Below are 17,216 nucleotides of genomic sequence, written 5' to 3'. Positions count from 1 at the left end.
TATTTTTTGGAGGGAGAAAGTTGGAAGAAGAAAAACAGGGACTTGGGATAAACCACCACAATAACGGTGCACTTTGGGTCAATTATTTTGACCCTGTTGTCACGTACTTGCATGTTTTCTAAGTTCTGTCTAGGTCTACGTCAGCTATTAGGCCTGCCTGATCTTAAAGTTACCATTCACTGCTAAGGAATTCCATGTATGCTGAATTCCATGCTGAATGGTCTGGAAGGCACATTGCTTAGTACAATAAACAGAATTAATATTGAGAAAGATCTTTTGGCCAACACTTGCTGGTTGTTTCAGAACATGTTTCTCTTTCTTCCTGAGTACACAGATTAACTACATTTCCTAGTTTCTCTTAGATAAGTATGGTTTTGTGACTGAATTCTGCCCCTTGGAATGTGGGCAAGAGTAATATGTGTCACTTCCAGGTTTGGTTTATGGAAATCTCCTATGGGATCCTCTAGTCTTTCTTTCCCTTTCTGCTGGATGAATGAAGAGGGTGCTGAAGCCTTAAAGGTGAGGAAAGCCACAGATAGAATGACCCTAGTTTCCTGAATGATGGCATAGACAGAGCAACCCACAACTCCCAACACCAATTGGACTTTATGTGAGAGAGAAATTAACTTCTCTTGGCTTAAGTCTTTGAGATTTAGGGGTTAATCTATTACCTGTGGAGGAAGCTGTGATAAGCCTTATTACAGAAGGTCTTTCTTCAGGAATGAAGGACTTATTCCCAGGGAGTGCTGCAAACAGATAGCCCCCAGTCATCAGCCACCTTTGAGAATGCGTGGACTGGAGAGTTCTGTCTTGTCAAAGGTCATACTCCCTTCTAAGAGTGGATTTTATCTAACGACTGGTGAACAAGTCGGTACAAAGGCTTGTGGCCCACTCAACTCAACTGGGAATAGCTGTAAGAAGCCACCTCAGTGGCAGAGCTCCCCATGAGTTGGGTAGAGGACTTTGTTCAGACTTTATTATAGAACAATTTCTTCTACCCAATGCTGCTTTCTTCCTTTCTTCCTTCCACAGGTATTGATGTCAAGAACACTTCCTTTATAGGAATATCCTGCATGACAATCTCCATCTGAGTGTGCAAAGAGTTAATGGCAACAAAAGCATCTCAGATACGCATTCCTTTTGTGTGGACCATGTGCCTTTTTCCAAATAACATCTCTTTGCATAACAAGGATTTCAATATTTACTTATTTAGAACCCACATCTTTCCTTCCTTGGCTTTAATTGTGAGACAAATGAAAGATGAAAAATCTTAACTTAATTCAAAATTAATTCCAGGCAGTATATTTATTGTTTCAGCTGAGACCATAGTCTTCGAGTGACCTGAATCAAAACCCAGATCTCCTACTTGCTAGTGTGGGAAATTAGGGATCTTCTTAACTTCTTTGATCTTCAATAGCTTCATCTATAAAATGGGATAATATTAGTACCTACTCAGAGGGTTATTGTGGGGATAAAATATGATAATATATTCAGAACAGTCAGTACAGTGCCTGAAGCTTGATATATACTTAATAATGGTTGCTATTATAATCTAGTCTTAATTTGCCTTTTTAGCCTCACTTGTTCTTACTGCCTCTACTAAAGTCAAACTTGACTAACCTGCTGTGTTAGCAACTACTCAGTCCTTTGTTCTCCCACACTGAAACACTCTTTTTCTTTTGCGTGTTCTGCTTACCCTTCAGGGTCTACCTGAATTGCATCCTCCTCAGAAATTCTTGGTACCTCTTTCTGGGTAAAATATCTCCCTTTGCTAAACTCTCATAACAATTTATCTTCACTTCTTTTATGACAGCTACATGTCACCTCTGCTACTAGATTGTAAGCAGCTCAAAGTCAAGTCCCATGTCTAATTCATCTTTACATTTGCTGAAGCACTAGCACAGTTCTATGCATAAAATAAGACCTCAATAAATATTTATTACACAATTGTGTGAATGAATTAGATCAACACAGTGTCCTCATCTGAAATTTGCATATATGCAAAATGAAATTCCAACCCATAATTATCAAGAACAGGGTCTTATACCAGCGTTACCATATTGGATAAAGTATCATGGTTTCCCACACAAAAGATTCTGAAAGAAATAATACCAACAGATTGCTATCATTATTTTTTTTATTTTTTATTTTTTTTGTGAGGAAGATCAGCCCTGAGCTAACATCCATGCCAATCCTCCTCTTTTTTGCTGAGGAAGACTGGCCCTGAGCTAACATCTATTGCCAATCTTCCTCCTTTTTTTCCCTTTTTTCCCCAAAGCCCCAGTAGATAGCTGTATGTCATAGTTGCACATCCTTCTAGTTGCTGTATGTGGGACGCCGCCTCAGCATGGCCAGACGAGTAGGGCGTTGGTGTGCGCCCGGATCCAAACCTGGGCTGCCAATAGCGGAGCGCACGCACTCAACCGCTAAGCCACAGGGGCCGGCCCTATCATTATTTTTTAAAAGGAAATTAAAATGCAGCTAAAGTTAGAAGCAAGAAAATACAACATATCAGTAAAATCATTTATTTACTTATCAAATACTTATATTGGCATGTATTATGTGACAGAAATTTTTCTAAGAACTTTATAAATATTAAATCATTTAATATTCATAACAACCCCGTGAAGTCAGTGCTGTCCTTGGTCTCATTATACAGATGAACAAACGGAGGTACAGAGAGGTTAAGTCACTGGCTCAAGAACACTCAGACAAAAAATGGCAGAGCCAGGTACTCAAGCCAGGTACTCCACTGTTACACTCCGCTGCTTTCCACCTCTTTGGAGTCAATCTCACTGCGCTACACCACAATCCGCTGCTGCTTCCTCTGGTCTCATGCTCTAATCATTTTCTACTGGCTGGTGAGAATTATGTATCAACCACTGCACACTGGTTTCCTGATAAGCAGAGTTCGTCATTTATGTGATTGGTTCATAAAAGATAAGTCAGGAAAAATAACGAAACAAAAGGAGTACCTGACATTGTAATCAGTGCCAGGTGCACAGTAGGCAGGCTAAAAAAAATATGTTTCTTGAATGAAGAAATTAGACAAGAAGAGATTGTGTTCTTGGTAGTGAGCCATAGAGTAATCCCAGATGTATTTGGGTAGTTAGCTGCAGACTCACAGGCTTGAAATTCTATGCCTTATTTAAAAAAAAAAAAATCAATGGACAATGTGCTTAGAGTTTAGATATATCCTTTCTTAAGTCTCAGTCTAAAAATAATTTTATTACTGTATAAGTGTTTAGAAATCACACGTCTGAGAGGACCCAGACTTCTCAGAGAGGAGGCATTGCTCTGCTATAACTGATAATACAATTACAGTGCAATGGATTTTAACCATCGCAGAAGAAGAAATGACAGCTACAGGAAAAATAGAAATTGACTGATTCTTCATAGCATAATGCTCAGGGAATAAAGCAATTCCCAGAAGAATATATGCAATATGACATCTGTTTTATACACTTCAAAAGGAAGTATACATCTATATGCAATAAAGGGGGAAAAAACCAACAAGGGAATGATAAAAACAAAATTCAGCATAGAGGTTGCTCTGGCACAGTGGGGAAGGGGAGATGTGGAACAAGAAGTAACACAGAGATAGATATAAGTCACTGGTAATATTCTATCCTTAGGTGGTTTGATGGGTTCATAGAATTCTATTCAGTAAATAAACAAACAAATAATCAAACAAATAGCATTTAAAAGAGCCTTAATGATCAATGATGATAATGGTCATGAACCAAGGGTTATGATTAATCCATTCTTATGCCCCTGATATAGTAACAATTAAAAGTAAACTACCCTAAAAATAGATTTATAAATATATTTTAAATGATATTTAACAGATTTTTGAACGTGCCAAGGACTCATAAGCTAAGAGAGGTCTGTCTTTTACCAAATTTAATGGTTAATAACAAATTTAAGTGGAAGAGGTGTGGTTTGATAAAAGCTAAACAAAGGAAAATGGAAAATTTCATTCATTCATTTGCCTCTCTATGTATCTACTCAATAATGTTTTATTGAGTACTAAATATTGCTCTGGAACAATTCTGTGGGTAGTGGATGAAGTGGAAGATATATAAAGATAAATGCAGCTAATTCATTTACTCCTTCTACTCATCCAACAAATCTTTATAGACTATCTGTTACATAATAACAGTGACTTAGGTGCTGGTGATACAGTGGTTAATAAGACAGACTGTCCCTGCTTTCGCTCTGGTAGTGAAGGCAGGTATTCTTTAGGTAATTACTCTACAGTGTGATGAGTGTTATGATAGCAGAACTACAGGGTGCCAACAGAGGGCCATGGGAACAGAAAAACGTGACTATTCACCTTAATGCCTATGAAAATCACAAGGGAGATAATATCTGAGAGGGGTCTTACAGGCTGAATAGTAGTTTACTAGGTAGATATGAGAACAGACATTCCAGGTAGATTGACCAGAATGTGAAAAGCATGAAAATAAAACAGAAAGGTAGCAGGTTGCTTTCAGGAACTGCAAATAGTTTGATATGGCTTGGACACGGAGCTCATAGGAAAGAAGTGTTCTGACACAGGATGAAACTGGAAAGAACTGGGGGTACATTTTTGAAAGGGATTACATGTTATGCTAAAGGATTGAGTGCCGTGCTAAAGAGATGAACTTGATTTTCTAGGCCATAGAAAAATACAGATATTTGTGTTGTACAAGGAGGGAAGATTAGAGTGGGGAGAAGCAGAGATAAAGAATTCAGTTAGGAAGCAGTGGAAATTATCCAGGCAAGAGTTGTAAATAATGTATATTTCTGGGTCTTTGCTATTGAAAGGATATGTCCAGAGTGAACAAAATTGTTCATAACTTTGTCACAAAGAGTTTTCAGTCTGTCTGAGAAATTAATTGTATGTGTTCCCATATATGTGTGTGGGGGGTGGGAGGTGGGGAAAGTGAAACAATTACCCCCCAAAAAAATCATTAAGCCACACTGCAAGATGATATACGTCTCAATGTCTCATTTAAGAAATGTAGTCAGTGCTTCCAGAGGATCGGGGAGAGACGTTTAGGATGGAAGGGATGATTTCAGTGCAAAGATTGTCTTCAAGATGAGAGAAAACTTAGGTATTGAAGAAAGAGAAAGGACCCAATGAAGAGGGAGAAACTGGAGCTTCTAGGAAAGATGAGATAAATATGGAAGCAAAGTTTCTCAGGAATTGAAAAGGGTTGAGATTTATAACTGAGGTGGAGGACTCAAATAAGAGGAAAGATTCCTGTTCCTGGGAAGGTGAGAAAAGGATGAGTAGATAGGGATAATAGTCAACATTTGGGAAATTGAGGTGAAGGGTGGTTATGGAGCTCAGTATCCTTAATAAAGTCTGAAATGAGGCCATCTGCTAAGGGAGAGTGGTGGGATTTTAGGTGTTAAAGAATTAGATGACTATGATATCAAGGGGCCAATTGTAATCAAGTGTCTTAATAATCTGTGCGTGAGCTATTAGAGTCTCACTGGCAGTGGAAAGTAGCAGGTTTAGTGAATGAGAGAGTATACTGTAAAGAAGTTATTAGAGGCCTATAAAGAAGAAAACCACGTGACAATGAGGTCTAAGATATGGTCAAGCTTGTGCATGAATGACGCAGGGTGGAGGAAGCTGTTGGCTGATTCATGGAGGGGTCACAAATTGAGATTGAAAGTTGAATGGGTCATGACGTACGTGTAAAAGTCAATAAGAATGACAGGAAAAATCAGGCTGGAAAGAAAATGTGTACACAGTTCAATCAAAATTGGGTACTGTGGAGTTTTAGAAAATTGTGGTAATAACAGAAGAACATTATGAAATGTATTGGAATAGTAAAAGGAATGGTGACTCACAAAATTTTTCAAAACCTGAGAGTGGTTACTTTTAATCCATGTTCATATCCAGCTTCCTTGCCCCTCAACCTAGATTCTTCTTCAGATGATCAAGATAATATATTTATGTAGATTTCTATTTTTATTTTTTAATTAGACTTACATTAATAAAACATATTAAATACATAGCCATGTGGTGAGTAGTATGCTTAATTGCTTATCTCATGGTACATTAACATCTTCGATCCATACAAGTCCCCTCTCTTATTTCATTTATTTAATGATTCCATTGTATCTCCATTCCCAGCTCCCATTTTCCTCCCTTTCTCCATCATAGGCAAAATTTCAAATGTACACAACATGCATCTTTTTGTTTGCATGTATTCTTGCATAATGTGTATTGTTGTTTTGTTAGTATATAATTTTAATTAGCAAAAATGGCATTATGTAATATATTTTGTTCAGCCTCTATTTTTCTGAGTGATGCTTTTAAATTCATCCATATTGCTATGATTATGTCTAAGTTGTTGCTTTTAACTGTGCGTTGAACTCCATACTGTGTATTCAAAACATTTTACCGCTCTTCCTCTATTGCTCTGCCTGTAATGGACACACAAGTTTGCCTCCACAAATAATAGTGCAGGGAATATCCTTGTACATGTCCCCTTTGGGACTTCTGTACAAACTTCTTCTGGATATAAATCCAAAATAGAATTGGAAATGATAAGTTGTACATGGACTATTTTGACTGGGCAGAGCCAGATTGTTCTCCAGAATAGCTGCTCTAGTTCACACTCCCAACAATAGTGCCTGAAGGTTCCAACAGCCACACGTTACTGCCAACACTTGGCATTACCACCTTTCTAATTTTTGCTGAACTAATAGGTTTAGATTGACTTCTTATTATGGCTTTCATTTGGATGTCTTTGATTACTAGAACATTTTAGTAATTCTTGGATTTTCTCTTCTGCATTATTTGTATCCATTTTTCTATTGGGGTTACTGTTTTTTTCTAGCTAATTTGCATGAGTTCGTGGTGTATTCTGATTATAAATACTTTGCCAGTTTTGGACCTTGCAAATACCTTTTCCCATTCTATAATCTCTTTTCTTACTTTCTCTATAGTATTCTTGTTGAACAAAAATCTTTAGTTTCAATGCAATCATGCTGAAAGGGTCAATAAACTTCTCTGCTTCTTTAGAATTAAAAATTTTGAACTTAGAGACAATAAGACTGAGCTGATTTTTGAGACACATTGAGACAGCATGAGCTGCTACTGAAATTCCATGACTTGTTCCATATCTAACCTACTTTTTTTTTTGAACACTTCCTTGAAATCTGTGAGATATCTTAACATCCTTTTAATAAATTCTCTTTTTGTTGAAGTAAGCCAGAGTTGCTTTTTATTGTTTACGGTCATAAGAACCTTCACTAACGCAGTAGATGAGAAAACAATGGCAAAATGGCATTCTCAGGATCACAGTTCATAAAATAGTCATGCAAGCCTTTGTGATCAATGAATTTCCAACCACCGAGAGGTGTTTCCCTCATAACCTATTCAAATGAATGAAGAACAAAATGGTATATTCTCACATACTGAAGCTTCTATTATTGGTAGATAAATGAACTTCCCACCCAGTTCCATAATGACATTTTGTCATGGGTATATACCCTTATAAAAACATGACAATTTGGTCATTCAGTAACACTAAATACATTTTAAATGATGGACCTTAAAATAAAAATCCAGTGATCTTTCTTAAGAGAACTCTGAATAAGCTAAGTTTTCTCATTTTTTGGTGACCTATTAATCTGGGCAGCACTTGCCTCATCAGCTGCATCTTTCTAAATATGGATATACTTAGATGGTAAATACATCGTCTTCCCAGCACAGGCTTCGTGTCCTATCAAAGGATCAATCATGCTCCTGCAAGGGGACAATGCATTACTAAATAATGTCAAAAATGTGATTGCCTTAGAGAATAAAGACAGAACAATGTTTATGTAAGAAATGTTCAAGGAATGCAGCTTTTTTTTTTTTTTTGAGTTTCTGTTCTTTAACTGGTAATTGAAATATGCCTAGATCCTAAAATAGAGATTCCTGAGAACAGATGTGATTATAATTCTGTCAAGGACAACAGTTTGGATTTTTGTTGCATTACGGGAAATGAATCTTTTAGGTCAGTGTGAATGAGAATTATTTTATTCTTTTATTCTAATACTTCTCAGACTTTGTTAGTCATAAGTTTTTGATTCAAGTGTTCTGGGTGGGGCCCTGGAATCTGTATGTTTAACTAGCACCCCAAGTAGTTCTTAGGAAGTTGGTCCATATTCTGCCCAAAGGGAATTCTGTTTTAGTCTATCAGAATAACATGGAAAGGAATTGACTGGAGTGAATATCTTGGGGATGTTTATGATACGAACTATTGTGAATTTATGAAGTCTATCTAGAATTTTAGAAAATAGTCTTTGCTGATAAGTTTCAAAATGCTTCATCTGTAAATATAACCCAGGGTTGCCAGGGCAGTTAGATGCAATGCTGTACATAAAGCACTGATTTTTATTCACTTTTTCACTTAGCAAAAATTTATTGAGTTCCTACCATGTTCAAGTCAGCTTGGAAGATACAAGGCATATAGAGATTATCAAATGCAATCCTTGACTTCAGGGAGTTTACGATGTATTAGACAATTACATAAATAATTGCAATTATGTTGAGATGAGGATAATAATAAAAAATATGGGGTTCTTTGGTAGAAAAAGCAGTGTTTAATTGTATTAGAATGTAAACCCCTTCCATTAATTCAATAAATATTTATCAATTACTTGCTATGTCTGAGGTGCTGTTAGGCATTGGTAATACAATTGTGAATCAGATAAAGATAACCCCTGTCCTCATGACAATTACAGTCTAGTAAGTGACAGGAACTTAAGAATTAACAGGAAATGACAACATAGTATGATATCATAATACTATGATTGGAGAAATATAGTGTGTTATGAAAGCACATTATAGGAACATCATATCTGTGATTTGGGGTATAAGGAGAGATGTCTAAATTGATAACTGAAAGATGAAAAGTGGTCAGGCAGATGAAGAGGGAAATAGAGTAGTCTGCACAGAAGGAACATCATTTTAGAAGACCTGGTAGTGAGGGAGAGGACGGCATAGTTGAAGATAGCATCGTTGAAGATCTGAATGTGTGACTAAAGGCTAGTGTGGAAGGAGAATCAAATTGAGAGAAAATGCTGGAAAGGTGAGCAAGAGTCAAGAGTTGTGGGTCATGCTGAGTAATCTGGACTTTGTTCTTCAAGCTGTGAGAAACCACTGAGAGGTTTTGCAAGGGAGGGATGTGATCAGATTTATGTTTTAGAAAACCACTCACGCTCCAGTAAAAGAATAGATTTATAGAGGGTTAAAACTACAGGCAAGGGACTGGTTAGACTGATACGTTAATTGAGTTGAGAAGAGATGGAGGCCTGAATTAGGGAAATCTGGGGGGATAAAGAACTTGGACAGATCAGAGAGACATGAATCAAGCAGAGTCAACAGCACTTAGATATTTGTGTCTTCAGAAATTTGTGAAGTGATAAGCACGTAGAAAGCATGCAAAATAATGTTTGTTGAATGAGTCAGGAAAGTATTCACAAAAGAGCTGATAGAATTGGATTGTGACAAGCCTTTTCTATTTATTGGGCACATCTTCCTGGATTTTCAACCAGGTCTTCAAACTCAGTATTTCTATAACTGCATCTATCTTTGCCCATGAAATCTATTCTTCATCTTGACTTTTTTTTCTGGACCTGGCATTAATCCGCTTCCATTCAGCCAAGGATGGGAATCAATTACCCCTGTGTCTCTAGTGGCTAACACAGTACTTTGCCCAGATTGGCATAAATATTCCATAATTTTTGGTTAAATAAATAACTTCACGAATTCACCCAAGCTCAAAACCTCACTGTGATTGAAGCTAACCCACTCACATCAAATCAGTGGCCAAAGAGTTGGTCGAGCATTATCTTTGTAACATATCCTGAATCTACCCCTCTTTCCTCTATTGCTGTTTTGTTTTTTTGTGGACATAGGCAGGATTCGCCTCATACGTCTCTTTATCTCCGAGCTAGGCCCTCTTTAATCCATTCTAATACAACAGCCAGGGAAATATTTCCAAAAGACAATTTTTGCCACGGCTCTCCTCTATTCAAGATGTTCAATGATTCTCCCTCGCCATTCTAGCTTGACCCTCATGATCCTCCGTGACTTCCCTTCTGATCTTCTCTTCATTTCCTGCTATTACTCTCACCCTAACTTCTGCACACCAGACTACTTCAGCCATAATGGCATTACAGTTTGTCAAAATGCCCTACATTTTAGCACATCTATTTCTTGACTCGTGTTGCTCTTTTGCTTGGAATTCTCTTCATTTCAGACTCTGCTTAGCCAAAGTCTGTCCTTCCTTCAAAGCCCAGGCCTAACCTCTATCTTCTCCATGTAACCCTCTGGGTCTCTCCTCAACTAGCGATGACTATTCTTCTCTAAGCTCCAAGTACATTTTAATTTGCACATGTCTTATGGTACATGTCACTTTCTTTCTTTTAAATCGTTATTTCTATTTGTTTTACTTCCCTTTATACACTGTAAACAGGGCATGGATTGTGTGTGTTTCTTCTTTCTGATGCAAGTGATACCTAATTTGCCTTACAAACAGGGTATGCCCATTAAACATTTATTGAATGGATGAATTAATGAACAAACATTCAAAATCCATTTCTGGATAAATCCAAGGAACTATTTTGCCATTCTCCTTATAACTTCATTCTCAAAAAGGGCTATGATTGTCCCCTAGAAAGGACTGAGAAATGAGTAGAAATGTTCTGGTTGCCACAATGTCTAAGGAAGGGTCACTGCTGACATTTAGTGATTAGGGACCAAGGAGGCTAAATTTCCTGAGGCATTCTGAACAGTCTCTGTCCACTTCTGTTGAAAAACACCTATAGGATTTGATTTTTAGTGTATGATAGTCCTATTCTTGGCTTTTCTTTCTTGTATCTTAACCATATAACTATGTTAAGAATTTGATGAAATAAGGTATATAAAGTATCTAGGTTAGTTGGCAAAATAAGCTTGCAGTCGATGGTAGCTGTTATGGTCAGTTACTTATCTGGAAAATGGGGGTAATGATAATATTTACCTCATAGTATTATTAGGAGTATTAAATAGATTAGTGCATGGGAAGCTCTTTGAACAATGCCTGGCACATTGTTAAATGCTCAGTAAATATCATTACTACTGTTAGTCTGTTATTAGTATTATTTTCAGATGTTTCACAGAATAAGGTTAAATTGAATTTATTGTCTACTAAAAGCCTCAGGACTTGTTCACATGAAGAGCGGTTAAGTCAGTTCCTTTGCGATCTTACACCTGTGAACAATATGAGCTCAGACCTTGCTGTGCTTTGGTTCCTTTTGAAAGTTGATGGGCAATTCCAAGGTGAACAAACTTAGTGCCTGTGGCCTTTAACCACATATCAAGGTGAAGAGAAATAGCAATTTGATTCCGGGTTTTGCATTGAAATGGATCTGGCGCCGTGCTGCTTTACAATGCTGGAGCTACCTCGCCACTCAGCATTTGGTTTTCTGGAGAAAGAAATCTACGAAGACAGAAATTTGCTTAGGGGCTACTTTTTATTTTTATTTATTTTATTTTTGACACTACTGAATGTTCTAGTGGGACTTAGGGAGTTATCCATCTTTGAATTTAGAATTAGACTTCTCCTTGCTTTCATGATAGTTGTTACCCCAACTGGCTCACAAAGCACTTCCCCATATATTACATCATTTGATTTTTCACAACAGCCCAATGGAGTATGGATTATTATTTTTCTTATTTTACTAATGAGGAAACTGAGCACATTTATGACTCACACAGATAGTATCAGCTCTGAGATTCACATTTGTGTTTTCTGGATCTAAAATCTAAGATTGACAGGTGAACTATTTAATATAACGATGCACAACTTCAAGCACCCATCTGTTTCTGGGCTTCTTAGAATCAGGTTGTTGGGAGAACAATGAGAGAGGAAGAGAGGAAACTTCTACCTTATGGACTGATTTCTATATACCAGGTATGATGCCAGGCACTACTCATTAGTCATTTCATGTAATCCTATAGATAGAAGATGTAGAGACTGAGAAATAAAGAAGTTAAATAACTTAGCAGACCCCAAACTATATACAGGCTATGTGCTAATTTTTGTAAGTTTGTTTAAAGTTCAGAGTGCTGCCAGTGTTAAAAGTGTTCAAAGTGATGGTTTAAAGTAGTTAAAAGTGATTCAGAGTTCTCAGGCAAAGTTCTCATAAAGCCTGTTATTAAATATCATTTTTAACATTGGCTCTGCCAAAGGTGAGCTAGTTCTGATTTTAAACCTAGGGTATATAAGAAGGGATTTCCCTGGCAGCAGTTATAGGGGCAAGACAGGATGGCCTCAGCCAGAGCCATTTGTACCTAACGGTAATTTTACAAACCTAGTGTCCATGAGTCTGTATGTTTTCTGTCTGCTTTGTTACAACTTGGAGGAATCATAACAGAATTTCTGTTAGAAAATATATATCTTTTTCTTTCTCACTAACTCAGATAATGGTGATCTTCTGGGAAAAGAATCATCATGGACCAAATTTACTCACCAATTATTTTCAGGTATTCAAAAGAAAAATCAGAATTTAAATAAAGACTTTAATGATTCTGATTAAAGAAAGTGTAAGAAAAACTTAAAAATGAGTTATTTTTGCCCAAGCTGGTATAAAAATTTCATAAACTCCCTCTGTGAGATAAGCAGTCTTCAAACTTTTTATGCAAACTGTTGATTTTTATAATGTATTTCACAGAGATAAAGTTTTCCATTCAGTATATATGCATATTTCCCTATTTCTTCTTGAACATATAAATCTTTTGTATTTGTGATAGCTTTCTAAATAATACAATTTGGCTTTATCCTTCAGTTATATCAGTTCTATGTGCCTTGTTTGTTTTATTTTACCCTATTTTTAAAAAATCTAAAGGAAAGAGGAGGTATATCTGTTATCTGTGGCTGAATGGCATTAGATGAATCTTTTAAAAGCAAGTTATGGAAATCTCTTAGAGACTCATGCAACAGGTATATATTTATTATTCAGTGCCTTCATGAAAAAATAGATTTTTCAACTCCTGAGGTTATACTGGTGAACATAATTTAAAATAAAACCTGAGAAAAGTAAAAGAGATTAAATAAATATTCATGAAAATGCCCTCTTCAGGAAATAGGGTCATTTGAACAGTCTATTCCATTAAAAATCGCTTTATTTCACTTAAATTGGTTACTTCGCAGGGAAGGAAGACATAAGAATACTAAGGGATTGATTCTGAAATCTGGACTAAAGAAATGACTTTGAAATCTCTCCATTGCATTAGCCAAGTGGAATTTATCACAAATCAGTTGTTTAACTTACATACTCAGAGGAGTACCAAGAATCCACTTAAGTGCTATATCAAAATTTTATGAAAAATTAGTATTTTTATTAATATATAAATACTGACAAACTACAAATTAATTTGAACTTTTATAGCATTTGGGGTGATCTAAAATGAGCAATTGCCTAAATGTGACTTACTAACAATCACTTATAATGATCATTGAAATTAATTCACAATCAGAATAACACAGAATGGACTGTGAAATCATCAGCATCATTTAATTTTTATTTATGAAGATCACTAGAAATTAGATCAAATAATTTTTGATCAAAAGATAAATAAATTTGAGGGCCAGCTCCGGTGGCCTAGTGGTTAAGATTGGTGAGCTCCGCTTCGGAGGTCCAGGTTCAGTGCCCAGGTGTGGACCTACGCCACTCATCTATCAGTGGTCATGCTGTAGTGGCAGCTCACATACAAAATAGAGGACGATTGGTAGCAAATGTTAGCTAAGGGTGAGTCTTCCTCAGCAAAAAAGAGGAAGATTGGCAACAGATGTTAGCTCAGGGAGAATCTTCCTCAGCAAAAGGAAAAAGATAAATAAATTTGAAACTATAAGATTTTTATCAGATATTGGTAACCATACTTACTGATCAACTATTGTGATGTTTGAAAGTTCAATCTAAACAACACTGTCATGTGGGTGGTTTCTCAGAGTTATACTTATCCCACCACCCAATTTTGTTCTCTCTCTCTCTGTCCCTTTAACTGCTGCTTTCAAGTTCTATACATGAGATGGTCTGAATGCTTGTATCCCCTCAAAATTCATATGTTGAAATCCTAATGACCAATGTGATGGTAGTGTTTGGGTAGTGCTTATGTCATAAGAGGAGGTGGGGTGTTTGGGTAGTGCTTAGGTCATAAGAGTGGAGTCCTTGTGAATGGGATTAACGTTCTTATAAAAGAGACCCCATAGTGCTCCCTAGCCCCTTCCACTATGTGAGGACACAGTGAGAAGTTGGTAGTTTGCAACTGGAAGGGGGCCTTCACCAGAGTCCAACCATGCCCGCACCCTGATCTTGGGCTTCCAGACTCAAGAATTATGAGAAATAAATTTCTGTTGCTTATAAGCCACCCAGTTTATAATATTTTGTGATAGCAGTCCAACAGACTAAGACAATACATTTATCCAAATCCCCTTGAGAGCTATTGAAAAAATCATAGAAAATGTAGGAGATTAGATAAGATTGTCCTACACCATTGATACTCAATGTGTCCTGGGACCAGAAATATCAGCATCATCTGAGAGTTTGTTAGAAATGCAAATCATAGGTCCCATCCTGGACCTATTGACTCAAAATTCCCAGATAATTCGCCCACAAAATAAAGCTTGAAAAGTACTGTTCTAGGAGGTGCCATGAATACTCAGAAGCTGAGATGGTACCAGATACCTTTCCATTTCTGACCCTAACTTGGTCATCTTGAGTTAGAAGTGCTTTGGGATGGGGTCTAGAATGCCATCTTCTTATCACACAGGAGAATGCCTTTCTATTTTCAATCCTGCTGTTCATTCAGTCTCCTAACAGCTAGAATGAAGGACTAAGTTACGCAACTTTGCCCCTTCTGCCAAGATCCAAATTAGGCAAGAGAGCAGACAAGATTGAGTTAATCATTATCTGAAAGCTGTTAAATTAATTAAACAGGAGTCCGTTAGACTGAGGTGGTTCTAATGCCTTAGCAGCCTACCTAAGCAAACCAAAACCTAAGCCTGTAAGCGCCTCACAGTTAAGAAATCCAGACCTCACAAGCAGCTCACTAGGCTTTTCCAAATAAAGCAAATGCTTAAGCCAATCAAATAACATCCTTGCTTTGCTTCCGCCTCTTTTCCATAAAAGTCTTTCCCCTAGCTCCTATGGGTGGAGGGCTCCTAACCACTTCCGGTTTGGCGCTGCCCGTTCAAATCAATTTTTCTCAAACTCTGAAAAATTTTAATATGCCTTAGTTTATCTTTTAACAAAGTCTTAATCAGGAATGCTGTTCTGGTTCTTCTTATAGCCTTACTGGTGCATTCCTGTCAGGATGGAGGTAGAATGTTGGGGCTGGGATGCTGGGACAGGACAGCGGGAGCTGCTGGAGTGCAGGCAATAAGGGGGTGGGTAATCTGTCAAGACAGAGAAAGAGAAGGGAACTGTACTGTAATGTTTATTTTATTTTAATTTTTAAATTGTTTTAATCAGTGTGATTTTACATACAAAGTTCAATAAAAGGAAATTCTCATTGTCTGTATTCCTCTACTGGCGGTTATTAGTAATTCCTTTTATTTCATGAATATAACTGCTATAATTTTGTCTTGTAGAGGAGGGGTGTTAAAAAACAATCCACTCCCAGTGTCAAATACACTAGATGCACTACCACCTGTAGACATCTCTGCCAGAAGTGGCTTTGGTTCAGTACTGGGGTTTCTGTTTCTTTTGATTTGCTGAACTTGAATATTAGAATGATCTAGGTTTTACCTAGTGCAGACCTATAATTGCCCCTAGAAAGTGTTTTTTATTGGAAGTATTTCATTTCTTTGCTTTTTCAAATAAGACATTATCTAATTACGTCTCAAGAGTGACATGGGACTTGAGAAAAAGATCTGACCTTGAGGGATTCCTAGATTTCACCCTGTGTTAATTTGCATCCAGCACTTAACATGAGGGTGGGAATGAAGAAAATATTTTCTTACCCATATGCTGTTCTCAGAAGACCACTGACTGCTCTTAAACTGAATATTTTAACACTTAAGGTTTTCCAGATATTTTGGACTCTATGGGGCCGTTCACTTTGAGTTACCTATTTTCTAATTTTTTGGAGACTGAAACTTTTTTTTTTTTTTTTTTTTTTTTTTGTGAGGAGATCAGCCTTGAGCTAACATCCGCCAATCCTCCTCTTTCTTTTGCTGAGGAAGACGGCCCTGGGCTAACATCTGTGCCTGTCTTCCTCCACTTTATATGGGACGCCGCCACAGCATGGCTTACCAAGCAGTGCGTCAGTGCGCGCCCGGGATCCGAACCAGCGAACCCCGGGCCGCCGCAGCGGAGCGCGCGCACTTAACCGCTTGCGCCACCGGGCCGGCCCCTGGAGACTGAAACTTTTGAATGCATTGCTACTTCATTCTCTGCATTTAGTCAAGACTGAGGAGAAAAGAGAATTAACATATTTTTGAAATTGTAGAAGCAAAAATATAGTACGTCATGACTAGCTGGGATGGATGAATGAACCAGGGGTTAAGAACAGTTACCTACCAGGGCCAGGCTGGTAAAAGAAATGTGTGAAGAGGCAGAGACTTGGCAATGTGAAGTGGAGGGGACCAGGGTAAACTGGAGAGAGCATGTCTAATGTACAGGAGACAGCCACTGCTCAGCTCCAGCTGATCGCAGTCAGGCAGTTTTCGGAGCACAGAGTTGCCGGATCATTTGATAGAAGCATGAAATCTGAATTTTCACAAGGCATCTCTCAATATTTTAAAATACAGTGCAAGCAAAGAGGAATGTGTCTGATGGTCAGATTCAGTCCACAGGCCACTAGTTCACCACCTCTAGAGAAACAAATTTCCATAATAGATTCCAGTAATTTTTAGTAGCTTCTCGAAGGAAGTTATTCCTTTTAGATGTTGTAAAACCATTATGTGTTAATTCTTATCCCATTTTCTTTCTGTTTTGTCCTTAAGGAGGAGAATAATGACTGTCATCCATTTTCTGCATAAAAATGCAAGGCATTTAAAGACTTGAGCCACTTCATAGAAAACTTAATCTCCCAATGAAATGGTACCAAAATATTCTCATAATATTGCTCACATACAATTTTCTTAGGATTTTTGCTGAGAGGATTTGATGGGACCCTGTTGGAAACAGAAAGGGGGCCTTGTCTTCTCTCAGCGGGGTGTCTTTAAAACCCTAAA

Source organism: Diceros bicornis, chromosome 4 (genome assembly GCF_020826845.1).
Source record: "Diceros bicornis minor isolate mBicDic1 chromosome 4, mDicBic1.mat.cur, whole genome shotgun sequence".
Taxonomy (NCBI): Eukaryota; Metazoa; Chordata; class Mammalia; order Perissodactyla; family Rhinocerotidae; genus Diceros; species Diceros bicornis.
The sequence above is the reverse complement of the archived record's forward strand: the minus strand, read 5'-3'. Positions refer to the sequence as shown.